The 16,559-nt window shown below is 41.9% G+C and overlaps 1 protein-coding gene across 1 annotated transcript in view; it reads right to left on the bottom strand.

The window, feature by feature from the left end:
* The window catches only part of atf7ip (activating transcription factor 7 interacting protein), a 39,427-nt gene extending 23,097 nt beyond the window's left edge, over positions 1-16,330 (bottom strand). Inside the window, exon 1 of the mRNA XM_061679105.1 lies at positions 15,712-16,330. The gene's annotated coding sequence lies outside the window, so the exon portion shown is untranslated. The remainder of the gene's footprint in view (positions 1-15,711) is intronic.
* Positions 16,331-16,559: the final 229 nt, after the last annotated feature.

Genomic DNA, 16,559 nt, shown 5'->3' with positions numbered 1-16,559 from the left:
CTAGAGACTACCCTGCACCAGCTGATAAATTCAATAAGTTGAACAACTGTCATCTATTTCAACGATTTACTTCTTTCTTCACCTGATAACGCGAATACTGCAGGCACTGAACTGTAAATACAAATTCCGATGTTATTTCGAACTCAGTTGCTAAATTGTACAGCCAAAATTAAGACACAGTGAAGTGATCTCAAGTGGACAATAAAACTGATAAATAATTTGGGGGGAAAAAAATGAACAACAACAGCACAAATAATGTGAAAATTTGCAAATCAAAAAGCACCGCCTCCTGGCCTGCCAAACGGGAGTACGCATAATTTGCTCTTCTTTTTTCACAGGCTAACAACACAGGCTGAGTAGAAGGAAAAAAGGGAAGAAAAGGTGGGGGAGGGTAGAAGCGCCAGTTTTCACTCGGCGCATGTTGAGTATTCTTTAGCGTTATGCTACCGCGTAAGGTCTTTATGGGTGCATATAAAACAATAACAAAAAGGCATCTTGGTTCATAATGCAACAGAATTAACAAAACCAAAAATGTGCCAAATTACTGCAACCAAGCTCCCCAAAGAGGCTAAAATTATGATTTCCATTTAATACATGTTGCAGTGTTGTAAAACTTGCAATGATGTAATGAGCAGCTTTAAATTAACCATATTTGAAAGTTTTACAGTTGGACTACAGCTAGCACCAAACAGTCAGGTCTGAAATCAAGAGGCAGACACAGAGCGGCAACAACCCCTCCCCCACACCAGCAGTCTGCCTGCTCCAGTTGGAAGTTTTTAGAGCCCAACCCGGACTAGACCATTGCAGTAGAAAGGGGGTTTCAACAGACAGCCCTAAAGCAAGGACACGTTCAGCTTAAGCAAGTCTCAGCTTCACGTCTTTTATGTCATTTTATATCAATATTGTTTCTATTTCACTTAGCTTGACTGAGAGAGGGAGAGCGCTGTCTTTAGATAGCTGCTAGCGCTCATGTCTATTGAGCTATAAATGTGGCCGAGCTCCCCAAGTATTTTTTTGTATCAAAGGCAAACAGTTATTTTGTAGGGTAGAATCCACCATGTTCAGAGCTTATTCCTTTCCAAACATGGTCATGAGTAGAGAGCATGATCACTTTTACAAAAGGAGCACAACAAAATGCAAACAGTCCACGATCTTTAGGACTTACAACAGTACACCCGCTGGTACTCATGTGAGCAACGCGACACTTCCCCTCCCCCACTCCCTGCTTCCACTTTAAATCGATTGCAGTCAACGTTCCAAAATGGCTCCTATCGCTCTATGTAGTTACTGCAGAAAGCTCCTACACCGAGCTCCGCAGTTATTGTGTAGCAATGGCTCACGGTGTGTTTTCTTGAGAAACATGTAATAACATGTTCTTTTTAAAAATCAACGTTTGTAAGGTCGGTGTGAAATCTGAAATTCCATATTTTATTGATTGATTTGCTATAATTACCAATTTCAATTTGGTCCTAACTACTGTAATAGGATGGCACTTTTATTTCTGACTCTTCTAGAAATGTGGCAAGTACAGTGGGTATGGAAAGTAGTCAGAATATTTCACACTTTGTTATATAGCAGCCATTTGCTAAAATCATTTAAGTTCTTTTTTTTCCCTCATTAATGTACACACAACACCCCATATTGACAAAAAAATAGAATTGTTGAAATTTTTGCAGATTTATTAAAAAAGAAAAACGGAAATGTCACACAGCCATAAGTATTCACACCCTTTGCTCAGTATTTAGTAGAAGCACCCTTTTGAGCTAATACAGCCATGAGTCTTTTTGGGAATGATTCAACAAGTTTTTCACACCAGGATTTGGGGATCCTCTGCCATTCCCCCTTGCAGATCCTCTCCAGTTCTGTCAGGTTGGATGTTGAACGTTGGTGCACAGCCATTTTCAGGTCTCTCCAGCGATGCTCAATTGGGTTTAAGTCAGGGCTCTGGCTGGGCCAGTCAAGAACAGTCACGGAGTTGTTCTGAAGCCACTCCTCCGTTATTTTAGCTGTATGCTTCGGGTCATTGTCTTATTGCAAGGTGAACCTTCAGCCCACTCTGAGGTACTGAGCTCTCTGGAGAAGTTTTTCGTCCAGGATATCGTTGTACTTGGCCACATTCATCTTTCCTTCGATTGCAACCAGTCATCCTGTCCTTGCAGCTGAAAAACACCCCCACAGCATGATGCTGCCACCACCATGCTTCACTGTTGGGACTGTATTAGACAGGTGATGACCAGTGCCTGGTTTTCTCCACACATACCGCTTAGAATTAAGGCCAAAAAGTTCAATCTTGGTCTCATCAGACCAGAGAATCTTATCATCATCAGGTGTTTTTTTAGCAAACTCCATGCGGGCTTTCATGTGTCTTGCACTGAGGAGAGGCTTCCGTCTAGCCAATCTGCCATAAAGCCCCGACTGGTGGGAGGCCTGCAGTGATGGTTGCCTTTTTGGAACTTTCTCCCATCTCCCGACTGCATCTCTGGAGCTCAGCCACAGTGATCTTTGGGTTCTTCTTCACCTCTATGGTTACTATGTGATGTGCATTTCAGTATGAAAATTCAGTAAGTTCCACAAGAATGTACAGAATTTAAGATTCTAATCCCACAATCTTTAAATTTAGGCTACATATAGTATCGTACACACACACTGACGAAAAACAGCAGCCTATAACATTGCCAAACCACCACCACTTATGTTTAAACAATTAAATTAGCAGCTCAACCCTATTAACAGATTGCCAGTTCACCGTAATCTTCCCAGTTTACCACAATCTTGAAGAGAGAGGAAACTAATTTTGGCCACTTAAGTCCGGGATCTTATTCTTTCTGTCACGACCCACAGTTCGTGATCATAGGTGAGGGTATGAACGTAGATCGACCGGTAAATTGAGAGCTTCGCCTTTCGGCTTAGCTCCTTCTTCACCACAACAGACCGACAAAGTCCGCATCACTGCAGACGCTGCACTGATCCACCTGTCGATCTCCCATTCCATTCTTCTGTTCCAAGATACTTGAACTACTCCACTTGTGGCAGGATCTCATCTACGACCTGGCGAGGGCACGCCACCCTTTTCCGACTGAGGACCATGGTCTCAGATTTGGAGGTGCTGATTTTCATCCCACCCGCTTCACACTCTGCTGCGAACCGCTCCAGTGAGAGTTGGAGATCACGGCTTGATGAAGCCAACAAAACCACATCATCTGCCAAAAGCAGAGATCCAATACTGAAGTCACCAAACTGGACCCCCTCGACGCCTGACCAATTCAGTTCATGTTTTATACATGAGCCACTTTTTAAATAGCTATCAGCTATTTAAGATGACGAGTAATCCTTCAAGAAAACTGTATCAATTAAAGGATAGAGCAACAAAACACTGTAAATCTGCATTGCTACCAAAGAGTCAATCCATAACATTATACTTGGATCAGACTACAAGACAAATTTGGTCTTTCACGATTGCACTATGTCAGACTGCTGCCCTAAAATCTCACCGTATCTCGGACAGAAAGTGGAAAGACTACATGACATGTATTCCGATACCACGGTATCCAGTCTTTTATGATCACTGGGCTTTACCTTGTCAAATCAAAACAGTAGGGGAGGCGTGATCAGAAAATGTGTCATCTTTCACCGCCACCGAATAGAACAGTTAGCCTGGCAACAAGAAGTTGTTGTCAAACAATGGATTTCTGCAGGAATGTTGAAGAAAAAAAGGCCAAAAAGAGGAGAAAAACATGCAATGTCACCGGGTGCTCAGGAGATGACGTTTTGGGTTAGTCATTCAAGGAGGGTTTGAGGAATGTTCATGTACTTTTGATATGGCTCGCAAGCAGGCAATAAAACGTTATGTAGCATAGCAAGCTTGTGCTAGCAATAACTTTGTACAGAAATATGCCGGCATTCTGTCGAATCATGGACTAAACCTTCGGTAAACATTGCTTTGTGCGCGTGAATAAATGTTGACAACAGCGACCAAGTATGTTGACAACGGCAAGCACGGGAGGCGATACGCCGGTCACAAAACTCAATCCTATTGGTTGACATCTGTCGGAGAGTTGTCGTTGATATGTCACACTACACAGAAGATATCTCCCCCAAAAATAAGAAGAATCAAAAGAATTTTCACTTTGGCATCGTAGGGCTAAATCATTGGTCGTGGATTGTCACACTCCAAGACGTTTTGTCATTCTTGACAAAATATGTCAAATCCAATCTGGGAAATCGCATGCGATAGACTGGCTCGATTAGAGCCAATATTGGGGCTAAAATCCTGTAGTTTGTAGTCTAGTCTAGGCTGTAGACTGGCAGCCCTTGTCTCTTACTAAATTCGTTAAAAAAGAGAAGACAAATGTCTTCCAATTTAAGTTTTTAGCCATATCTTTTATTAATTTGTACACTCTGCCAAAAGTATTGGAACTGTGAGGCCAATTCCTATATTTTGGCTGTAGACCGAAAATATTTGAGTACATTGGCGTGAAAAAGTATTGGCCCCCTTCTCAAATTCTTATTATTTTTGCAATTCCCCGACTTTAATGTTTAAGATCATCAAACAAATGTAAATAACAGACAAATATAACCCACGTGAACTTAAAGTGCATATTTTAAATGGTGATACAATTTATTAAGGAAAAAAAACTATTCAACGTTACTTGACCCTGTGTGAAAAAGTAATGGCCTAAACGGCCATTCTCAGCAGCAACAACTGAAATCAAGCGTTTTCTATAACTGGCAATGAGTCTTTCACATCTCTGTGGAGATATTTTAGGCCACTCTTCTTTGCAGAATTGTTTGAATTCAGGTTTTTGAGCATGAACGGCCTTTATAAGGTCACGTCATTGCATTTCACTCTGATTTAAGTCTGGACTTTGAGAAGAGCCATAAACATTTGAGGTTTATGGCTCTTCCCTATGGTTGGCTGGAATCCGAAAGCTTTAGAAATGGCTTTCCAGACTGTTGTCCATTACGTTATTTCTCGACTGTTCTGGAATTTCTTTCCATCGTGTCATTTTGTTAGAGCTTTTTTAGATATTTTTTCCAATTAGATTTTGTCAGGACAGATTCTGTTTAAGTGTTTTCTTGATTTTGTTATATATATATTTTTTGACTTTGTTATATACCCTTTGTTGGCAATGACAGAGGTCAGACGTTTTCTCTAAGTCTTCACAAGCTTTTCACACACTGTTGCTGGTATTTTGGCCCATTCCTCCATGCAGATCTCCTCTAGAGCAGTGATGTTTTGGGGCTGTCGCTGGGCAACACAGACTTTCAACTCCCTCCAAAGGTTTTCTATGGGGTTGAGATATGAAGACTGGCTAGGCCACTCCAGGACCTTGAAATGCTTCTTATGAAGCCACTTCATCGTTACCTTCGCTGTTGAAAGACCCAGCCATGTTTCATCTTCAATGCCCTTGCTGATGGAAGGAGGTTTTCACTCAAAATCTCACGACAGTCGTCCTGGTTCCTTTGCAGAAAAACAGCCCCGAAGCATGATGTTTCCACCCCCATGCTTCACAGTAGGTATGGTGTTCTTTGGATGCAATTCAGCGTTCTTTCTCCTCCAAACATGAAAAATTGGGTTTTTACCAAAACGTTCTATTTTGGTTTCATCTGACCATATGACATTCTCCCAATCCTCTTATGGATCATCCAAATGCTCTCCAGCAAACTTCAGACGGGCCTGGACATGTACTGGCTTAAGCAGGGGGACACATCTGACACTGCAGAATTTGTGTCCCTGGCTGTGTAGTATGGTACTGATGGTAGCCTTTGTTACTTTGGTCCCAGCTCTCTGCAGGTCATTCAGTAGGTCCCCCTGTATGGTTCTGGAATTTTTGCTCACCGTTCTTGTTATTTTGACCTCACGGGGTGAGATTTTGCGTTGAGCCCCAGATTGAGTAAGATTATCAGTGGTCTTGTATGTCTTCAATTTTCTAATAATTGCTCCCACATTTGATTTCTTCACGCCAAGCTGCTTACCTATTGCAGACTTAGTATTCCCAGCATGGTGCAGGTCTAGAATTTTGTTTCTGGTGTCCTTTGACAGCTCTTTGGTCTTGGCCATAGTGGAGTTTGGAGCGTGACTGTTTGAGTTTGTGGACAGGTGTCTTTTATACTGATGAGTTCAAACAGGTGCCATTAATACAGGTAATGAGTGGAGGAGAGAGGAGCCTCTTAAAGAAGAAGTTACAGGTCTGTGTGAGCCAGACATCTTGCTTGTTTGTAGGTGACCAAATACTTATTTTCCACCATAATTGGCTAATAAATTGTTTAAAAGTCAGACAATGTGATTTTCTGGATTTGTTTCCCTCATATTGTCTCTCATCTATGAGATATACCTGTGATGAAAATTACAGAACTCTTTCATCTTTTAAGTGGGAGAACTTGCATAGTTGGTGGCTGACTAAATACTTTTTTACCCCACTGTATATTCAATTGAATCCACTACAAAGACAATATTTAATGTTCAAACTGATTAACTGGGTTTTCTTAGCAAATATTCCCTCATTTTGAATTTACATCACCTTTCCTTTTTAACAACACTCAATACGCATTTGGGAACTGAGGACAGTAATTGTTGAAGCTTTGTAGATGGAATTCCTTCCCATCCTTGCTTAATGTACAACTTCAGTTTCTCAACAGTCTGGGGTCTCTGCTGTCGTATTTTGCGCTACATAATGCGCCACGCATTTTCAGTGGGAGAACGGTCTGGACTGGTGACAGGCCAGTCTAGTAGTCGCACTCTTACTACAAAGCCACGCTGTTGTAACACGCACAAAATGTGACTTGGCAGTGTCTTGCTGAAATAAACACAGACATCCCTGAAAAAGACGTTGCTTGGATGGCAGCATGTTGCTCCAAAACCTGTATGTACCTTTTAGCATTAATGGCGCCTTCACAGATGTGCAAGTTGCCACAGGCACTAATACATAGCCATGCCATCACAGATTTGAGACACAACTTAAAAAGGCTGCCGCACACCAAGTGATGCGACCTTGCGGAGGACAGCGTCGCAATGTCGCAGACGACAGCCAATGCACATAAGCAGGACAAAAAAAAACATTCAAAGCTACTTGCCAAAAATAAAAAGTAACTGCCCCCTAAACCTAATAACTGGTTGACTCTTGAGTCTTTAAGATCCCTGTGGAGATATTTTGGCCCACTCTTCCTCGCAGAATTGTTGAAATACAGCAACACTGGAGGGTTTTCGAGCATGAACAACCTTTTTGATGTCATGCCACAGCATTTCAATTGGATTCAAGTCCGGATTTTGATTAGGTCCACTCAAGAAAATTTTTTAAGCCATTCAGACGTTGATTTGTTGGTCTGTTTTGGATCGTTGTCCTGCTGCAGAACCCAAGTGCGCTTCAGCTTGAGTTCACGAACTGATGGTATAACATTCTCCTTCAGGATTTTTTGGTAAAGAGCAGAATTGATGGTTTCAATTTCAGTCCATCGCAATACCACCACCATGTTTGACTGTTGGTCTGATGTTCCTTTTCTGAAATGCTGTGTTATATTTACACCAGATGTAATGAGACACATACTGTCCAAAATGCTAAACTTCTGTCTCGTCAATCCATAGAATATTCTCCAAAAGGTCTTGAGAATCTAGGGAAAGACCCCGAAATACTTGAACTCTTCCACCTGGGGCAAGATCTCCTCCCTAATACCAAGAGGGCACTCCACCCTTTTCCAACTGAGGACCATGGCCTCAGATTTGGAGGTGCTGATTTTCATCACAGTCGCTTCACACTTGGCTGCGAACTAGTCTAGTGAGAGATGGAGATCGCGGCTTGAGGAAGCCATCAGCGACGTGATACTGACATAATCAAACTGAACCCCCTTAACACACCAACTGCACCCAGTCATTCTGTCCATTAAGGTAATGAACAGAATTGGTGACAAAGGACAGTCTTGGCGGAGTCCAACTCTCACTGGAAACGAATCTGACTTACTGCCGGAAATGCGGACTAAACTCTGACACTGGTCGTACAGGGACCGAACAGCCCGTATCAGGGAGTCCGGCACCCCATACTCCCGGACCCACCCCCTAGGGGACTCCCCGACGGTCGAACGCCTTCTCCAAGTCCAGAAAACACATGTAGACTGGTTGGACAAACTCCCATGCACCCTTGAGAACCCTGCTGCGGGTGTAGAGCTGGTCCACTGTTCCAAGGTCAGGAGGAAAACCACACTACTCCTCCTGATATTCGACTTGTTGATGAACCTTCCTCTCCAGAACCCCTGAATAGACATTACCAGGGTGACTGGTAATGTCTATTCAACACCCATTTTGCATATCACACATCAGTTTCCAATATTGTGCAGCCCTATGGGAATCATTCTGGTTTGTTTTTTGCAAAGGTAAGATATGTCTATGTTATTTTTGGTCAGCAGTGGTTTTAGCCTAAGAACCCTGCCATGGATGCCATTTTTGTCCAGTCTCTTCCTTATTGTTGAGTCATGAACACTGACCCTAACTGTGGAATGGTCCTCCCATGCCTCAGTTCTTTAGATATTGTCCTGGGTTCCTTTGTGACCTCCTGGATGAGTCATCGACGTGTTCTTGAAGGTAATTTTCATAGGCTAGCCACTCCTGGGAAGGTTCCCCAACTGTTCAATTTTTCTCCATTTGTGGATAATGGCTCTCACCGTGGTTTGGTCAAGTACTAAAGCTTGAGAAATGGTAACCCTTTCCAGGCTGATAGCTGTCAATTTCTCTTCTGTTCTTCCATTTCTTTGGATCGTGGCATTTTGTTGGAGCTTTTTGAGATCTTTTGGCCGGCTTTATTTTGACAAGACAGGTTCTATTTAAGTGATTTCTTGATTGACCAGGTGGGGAGATAATCAGGCTCGGTGTGGTCAGTGAAAATGAACTCAAGTTTTCCAAAAACTGTCCTCTCCCATAGTTAATTCATTATTTAACAAGGGGGGTTACTTTTTCACACAGGGCCAGGTAACTTTGAATAGTGTTTTTCCTTTATAAATACAAACGCAAATTCCAGTGAAGTCTCTTTTGTATCTCTTTCAATGTCAAACCCAAATATTTTCAGTCTCCGGGAAAAATAAAGAAAATTGACTCACTGTGCCAATACTTTTGGAGGGAATTGTAGATGGTTGGATCCAAGGCAATCACTTCATTTGTTGGTAAGCTTCTCACTTTCAGCCCTTCTATACCATGCCGTGTCAAAGGACCATCAAGAAGGGTTCAATACCTATATTCTCCCTGACTGCCTCCCAAGATTTCCCTTTACACTGCTGAAGATTGTCTGTCAGTTCTTCCAAATTTCAATGCAGAAAAGAAAAATCAGCAACAAAATCAAATGAGGTCAGGACTTTGACTGAGCCACTCCAGAACACGCATTTTCTTCCAAAATCATTCTGTTGTTGGTTTGCTTCTGTGTTTTGGATCATTGTGTCCTGTTGCAACACCCATCTTCTATTGCGCTTCAACTGTTGGACAGACGGGCCTCCAGTTTTTCTTTTTCTTTCCCTTCTTTATTCACGTGGGATAAACCCCTTGAGATGCAATCTCGGTTGTGAGGGGGTCCCACACAAAAGATGGGGGGATCCAAAACACCACACTAAACAGAAAAGAAAGTTATTCTGCAAAACATTTCGATGAACTTGTGAATTACTATTTCCATTGCTGATAGCAAATTGTCCAGGCCCTGAAGAAGAAAAGCACGCTCATACCATGGTGCTCCCTCCACTATGCTTCGCAGTGTGGTTAAGGTTTTGATGTTGATGTGCTGTTCTGTTCTGTTTTTCCTCCCCACATGACGTTGTGTGTTCCGCCCAAACATTTCAACTTTGTTTCATCTGTCCATCTGGCCACAGAATATTTTGCCAGTAGTGCTGTGGAACATCCAATTGCTCTATAGCAAACATGCAGCAGTTTTTTTAGATGGCAACAGCTTCCTCCTTGGTGTTCTCCTATGAACCCAATTCTTGTTTAATGTTTTACATATGATAGATTTGTCAACAGAGATGTTAGCATGTGCCATTGATTTCTATAAGCCTTCATCTGTCACTCTCGGGTACTTTTTTTACTCCATTGAGTATTCTGCATTGTGCTGTTGCAGTCATCTTTCCAGGACGGCACGAGCAGCAACAGTGCTGAACTTTTTCCATTTATAGACAATTTGTCTAACTGTGGACTGATGAACATCAAGAGTTTTAGATATACTTTTGTTACCTTTTCCAGCTTTATACAAGTCAACAAACAGTTCGTAGGCCTTCTGAGAGCTCTTTTGAACGAGGCGTGGTAGCTATCAGGAAATAATCCTTCTTGACAAAAGGCAATCCTAAACCGGTGTGTTTTCTAGTGGCCAGAGCAGCTTTACACCACACCACCAATCTTGGGTCATTGATTGGACTCCATGTTGACTCACACCTTACTCTAATTAGCTCTTGAAGAATCCGTAGTCTAGAGGTTCACTTACATTATCCTCCCTGTCCTGTGAATGTTTACGTTACTTTCAATAAAAATACAAAAAACAGAATTGTTTGTGTGGTATTAGTTTAAGTAGACAGTTTATTCTTGTGATTTAAATGAAGATAAGAACACATTTTATCATCAATTTCTGATTAATTTAGGATTTAGGATTATTGCTGTGATGTGCTGTGACATACTAAACATGCCGTTTATGTTATCCATCCAGTCTTTCTATCGCTTATCCTCACTCGGGTCGTGGGTGTGCTGGAGCCTAACCTAAGTGACTTTGGGCGAGGGGCGGTTACACCCTGGACTGGTCATAAACAACCAGTCACACTCACATTCTCACCTATGGACAATTTAGAGTCTCCAGGTAAACTACCATCCATCTCTTTGGAATGTGGGAGGAGACCGAGGTACCCGGAGAAAACCCACACATGCCCAGATTTTAACCCACAATCTCCCGGTACCGCCCATGTACTCCAGAGTCCAAGTTTATTCATTTTTGGGGTATCTGACATACCAAAATACATTGGTGTTTCCTAACATTCATGTTGATTCCTAGCGTCCCCCACTAAGGACAAAGTTACGTTTTCATACGGTTTTGTTTATTTGCTACAAATGAGTTAACAAAACTGAACAACATTTTTAATACAAAAAAAGCTTTTTGAAGTGGGCCGAGGAAAAGGACTCAGATATAGATGTGATTCAAGGAAATAACATTTTAGTCCTCTTCCTGTGAGCCACCACATTCAGCAGATTATAGTGTTGAAAAAAGCATATTGTGTTTGGGTATTTTATTCGGAATTACCACCAGTACTGGATTGGAGTTGATTACTCAACATTGACAGTGGTCTGCAAGGAGTGCAATTGAAGTTATTATATTGTAATTCTGTTTTTAGCACGGTTAATTGCGGTGTCGTATTTAAATGGTTTGAAACGTCATCCAAAAGTGTTGCTCCTCAATACTCAAGAGTATCACTTTCAAAATTGTGACCTTTTTTTTTGCAAGGAGTTTGGGACGGAATGGAATATCATGGACACAAAGGCAATTGTACTCTCGTGATGCCATGGCATGCCATACTGAGCATCTAAAGTTATTGCTGTGTAGTATTCTTTGATGTCGTGGAACCTTGGTTTACGAACAACCCGGTTGACAAACAATTATATCGAACAAAGTTTTTGAAAAAGAAACATTTCTTCAGCTTACACAATTTCAGTTCACAAACAGTCTTTTTATAGCCGTGGAAGGCTCAGTCGTGCTTTTTCCCCAACGCTGTTTCCCAACGTTTGGTCTGGTCTGTCAGCTATACTATTGAATTCGTAATAAATCCAATTTGTATAGAGATTTTCTCAACATCCAAAAATGCTAACATGTGTGCACCCAAAGAGAAAAGGAAAAGAAAAACCTGAAGATTTGGTGGATGCAGCAGGGGCAACGAGGAAATCTTCCCTCCGCGGAAGAAGGAGACGCTAGCTAGTGACGGCTAGCTAGCAAGCTCAAGAAGGAGGCACTGGTCCCAGCCAGAGGGTGTTAACCGGACTGAGAGAGGTGAAAGTCTGCCCGGCTTCCACCTTTGGCCACAGTGCGAGAGCTCACTGGTGATAGTGTTAGAGATGCTTCTTAGTCTACTGTTTCTGAGTAAATCCTGTCCCCTTGCATTTGAATGTGCCGTCTTAAACTGAGCGACGACACAGCCTGGTTTATGGTAACCATGGATACCGCTAGCCTAAAATGGCCACCAGAGCCCACAGTGCAGCGAGGTTCCCAAAGCATACAATATTGTATGCGAAAAGGCTAACACGTGAAAGGCTAACACGTTGCACACCGATTTCCGAGTAAACTCACTGTTGTTATTGAACACACACTGATATTTCTTCACATTAGCTCTATCTTGTACTGTATTTCTAACTACACACTGATGAAAACAAGATAAGCATAATTTTGTTCTGGGCCATAAGTGGATTACTTGACTTACTATTAATTTCAATGGGAAACAAACATTGGCGAACCTCGTGACGGAACGAATACAATTCGTAAACTGAGATTCCACTGTATATTGTAAGATTTTTCCACGATGAGATGAAAAACTTGTGGTGATGTAAAAAATAATAATAATAATAATAAAATAAAAAAGTGTTCTTACCTGGGTTGAGTTGTGCTGCTTGTGAATTTGAAACCAGTGATAGAAATTCCACCAACAGAGTGATAATGGTTCAGCGATAATAGGGGATGGACATTAGTACAACGATTTGTTGATGGGCTGCAGAATAACTCAAACAGGATGGGTTCAGCCAAATTTTAATGATCTTGGTTATATGCAATATGCTGAATTATGAAAAAGCAGTTTGATGTGCAAAATAAGCATGTCAATGAATTCGGTTTCCTTTTGTATGTTACTTTAAAGTAAGTATTTGTATGTGCCCATTGTGTCTCCAAGAACTGCTTATTGGTAGAAAATGCACAATAAAATCATTTTCATTGCTTACTGACAGACTACAAGAGTTACGTTGTACTTAGTTTTCATTGTAGTTATTCTTTGCATTTCCTGACCTGAAAACCAAAGAATGTGACAACCCATGATTATTGAACACCATTACACCTTTTCAAGTATAGGGTATAAAGTATGGGATCTATTCTAAAATCAGCTTAGTTCTATGCTGTTCGTGTGGCAGACATCTTGCCTCACTCAATCTGATGTGTGTAACGTGAAATCGCTAGAGCGGCCATGATCTGCAGCCACGGGAGCTAGTCTTCGTCTGCCCCAATATAAACAGGCCAAATACATTCTCCCCAGATCGGATAACACATAACTAACATGTACACAAAAAAGGTCAATTCATTATGTGTTTTTGAGCGTATGAGATTAAATGGATTTAAAATCTTTGTGCTTTTGGTACCTTGCACATCGTTTCCTTGATGAATCTGATGGCAATATGAACATGCCATTTTAAAGGTCTCAAAAACTACACTTGTGAAGCCATAACATCTGCAACTATTTAAATGTTAGCTTTTTAGTTGCTAAGTTATGCAATTAAGGTGCCTCCCTGAAATGGGCTGATAAATGATAAATAGAACAGTATTTCACAAAGGCTTCGTTTCTGAAATTCTTCTCCTAGGAAATAGTGTACACTTAACACCACAAATGAATGTTATTATGAATGCGGGTAAACCCGACAGACTGATCAGTGCCAAATTAATCAGCTTTCTAAAACATAGTTGACTTTTGCACTGTGGGTTAAACAGAAAACACAGTCCTGGTCACTTATCTATAAATCACTACATCTACATCAAGTAGATTGGATACATTTGTAAAGAGCTGTTCAAAACTGCTCATGTCTACCCAGCCGCTGAAATTAAGCCACACCCACATTCAAGGCCAGTGTGGCGCATGGAAAATTACTGGCCTGTACCATTTCAAACCAACAGGGGGGTTGAATGTAGTATGACTACAAGGAATGCAGCGGCTAGACACTCACCTGTAACAAAATTCTGCTGCCAGAGGCCATAGGATGGTGTTTAACCTAAAACTAATGTAATCTAAGAAGTATTAACATGCCTTAGATCTTTTATTGACCAAGCTGTGGTATTTACAGAGTCCCAGTGAGTTTATTCTTTTTGCATTGACGTTCTTTCTTACACTCACAACCTCGACAACTTCTCAACAAACCCGTTCCCCTAAAACTCTCACCTCTGCAGTCCGCTGGGCATGGTGCTCGCTTTAGCTCTGACACATTCAGTTCAATCGAATGGTTGAAGCATCCATACGTGAGACACCCAGTACACACGGATCAACATTGAAAGCAGTGTGTTAAGTAGCAAGAAAATCGGTTTAAATCATAGCAAACTGCGGGAGTCCCAGTAGTGGGCAAGATCACGGACCAAAAAGCAATGGTGAGCATAGAAATTACAAAACACCCTGTCAGACAACACAAACTGCTGTATCGTAATCCCTTATTCTACTCTCAGCCTCCAGGGGGACGTACTGATGATGGTAACAAACCGCGTTCTTTTTCTCTTAGGCGTCAAGGCAGTTGGATGGCATTTCTTTATATTCACACAAATTATGGGCACTATCACAAACATTCCATCCTTAGTAAATGTAAGCAAAATCAGTAATATAAAAAGCATTTTTGTTTAGGCGTTGTTAGACAGTTATAAACTAAAAATATATATATAATTTCTGTAGAAAGTTTGTGTGAATGCTGAGGAGCTGAACGAGAATGCTGTAAAATGTATTGAAATGTAGGAAATGGCAAATCTAAGTTTTAAAAAAATCCTGTATTTTTTCCTAATGACAAGTGATTAAATGCTAACAGTATCCCAACATACATCGCGATAGCAACGCGAGTTGCTATCGCGATGTATGTTGGCACTAAGCACTAAGGCGGGTTGATAAGGCGTTTACATCCCTCTTTGTATTCTGCTGCTATTTCTAATGTCAACTGATAAATTGCCGACATGCTAGCAGTTGATATACTAACAATCATAAGATCGACAGACGAAGAAAAAGGCCTGACGCCAATTGAGAAGAGTTTTGCACCTCTCCGTGTATTTTGGTACTATCTCGAATGAGAATTTACGAAATGCTAACATGCTAACAGTTGGTATGGTAACATGGCAAAATAGCCTCCAAAATACATGAAGTGCTAACGTCCTCATGAATGAGCTTTACAGTTTGACGCTGGAATAATTGGGTCGAGAAATGTGGAAGGAAATAACGTATGAAAAATCCCAAGCCACCCTGAATGAACTGGACATTTCGACTTTTGAACGGTTTTAAACGGTTGAGAAACATGGAAGGATTTGAAAAATTTATCAAATTTCTCCAGCAGTTTGAGAATTTTGTTCAGGAAAATTTGTTATTTTTCTGCAAAAAGTGGGAATATTTGGAACGTGAAATAAGATTTTGTGAGTGAGTTGGAAATTTCAACGTCATTATGGTTTGGATTAATCGAGAAATGTGAACGTTTAAGGAAACAAAAAAGTAAGCCAAAACAAAAAACTAAATATCATGATTAGTGGTAAAAATAAATAAATAACTGCAGCAGTCATACAATTCCGAAAAGCAAAGGCTAACGAATCGCGTCAGCTTAAAAGTGCAAAATGTAAGAATCTCCAATTGAAATAAAACTGTACACATAGTGTAACAGGTAAAAAGGTGTCTTGATGAAGAGCCCACTGTGAAAAAAATGTTTATGTGTTGTAGAAATACGCAAAAAAAGAGCTTTTTCTCTTGTATGCTAGCTGTACCCGCAGTACCATCACTCACCGAGAGTGGCGTCGTCAAGCGATGTTCCCACGATTTTTCCCGATTCGCGTGAAATAAGTCCGTCCGCTCCTCTTCCACGCTTCGGGATGTACTTAACAACCCTACTTTCTATAGTATAGTCCGCTGGCCCGGAAAGCTGTGGAGGGGCGGGGGGAGCCGGCTAAATGTGCCACAACGGCGACCGACGGCTACGGTGCGGTGCTCGGTTCGCTTTGGCGCTCGCGAGCCGACTCCAGCAGTCCTCACTCAGTCGTCCAGTCGCCTGCAGTAGCTCCTCCTCTTTTCCAACACACGCGCGCACGCACACACGCACACAAATTTAAAAATAAAGAAAAAAAAAAAAAAGTCTGTGGCGCGGAGGCGGGAAGAGCGAAGAGCCAGTGGAGGAGGAAGAAGCCGAGTGGGAGGGGAGATGGTGGACTCTACCAGCCCTCGCGTCCCGGTCGTCGGTTGGCTCGTGTCTTTGACGGTGTGCGTGTGAGAGCTCTCTGCCACAGCCACAACCGGAAGGTAGGTAGGTAGCTAGGTAGGGCCTACGAAAGTCCACACTAGACTCACTCCTGTTGGGACTGGTGCCGAAGCTGCGCTGAAACAGTGGACGTCCAGACCGCACTGACACAAAACGTTAACATGGCGGATGGAAAACGGTAGGGGCCGGGCTTGGTTGACCTGAGGGGGAGGGGTTAAATGGCGGTGGGGGGGAGGAGTCAGATCGAACGACAACCCCCAAACAAGCAAGCACTGTTCACTTGAAACTGCTTTACGCTGGATCAGCAAGGTGCACTACATTTGTCTCACGGTTCTGTAGATTAAGGGTTCGGATCTCACACTGGCTGGCCGTGGATTTG

This window comes from Phycodurus eques, chromosome 6 (assembly GCF_024500275.1).
Source record: "Phycodurus eques isolate BA_2022a chromosome 6, UOR_Pequ_1.1, whole genome shotgun sequence".
Lineage (NCBI taxonomy): Eukaryota > Metazoa > Chordata > Actinopteri > Syngnathiformes > Syngnathidae > Phycodurus > Phycodurus eques.
The sequence above is the reverse complement of the archived record's forward strand: the minus strand, read 5'-3'. Positions and strand labels throughout refer to the sequence as shown.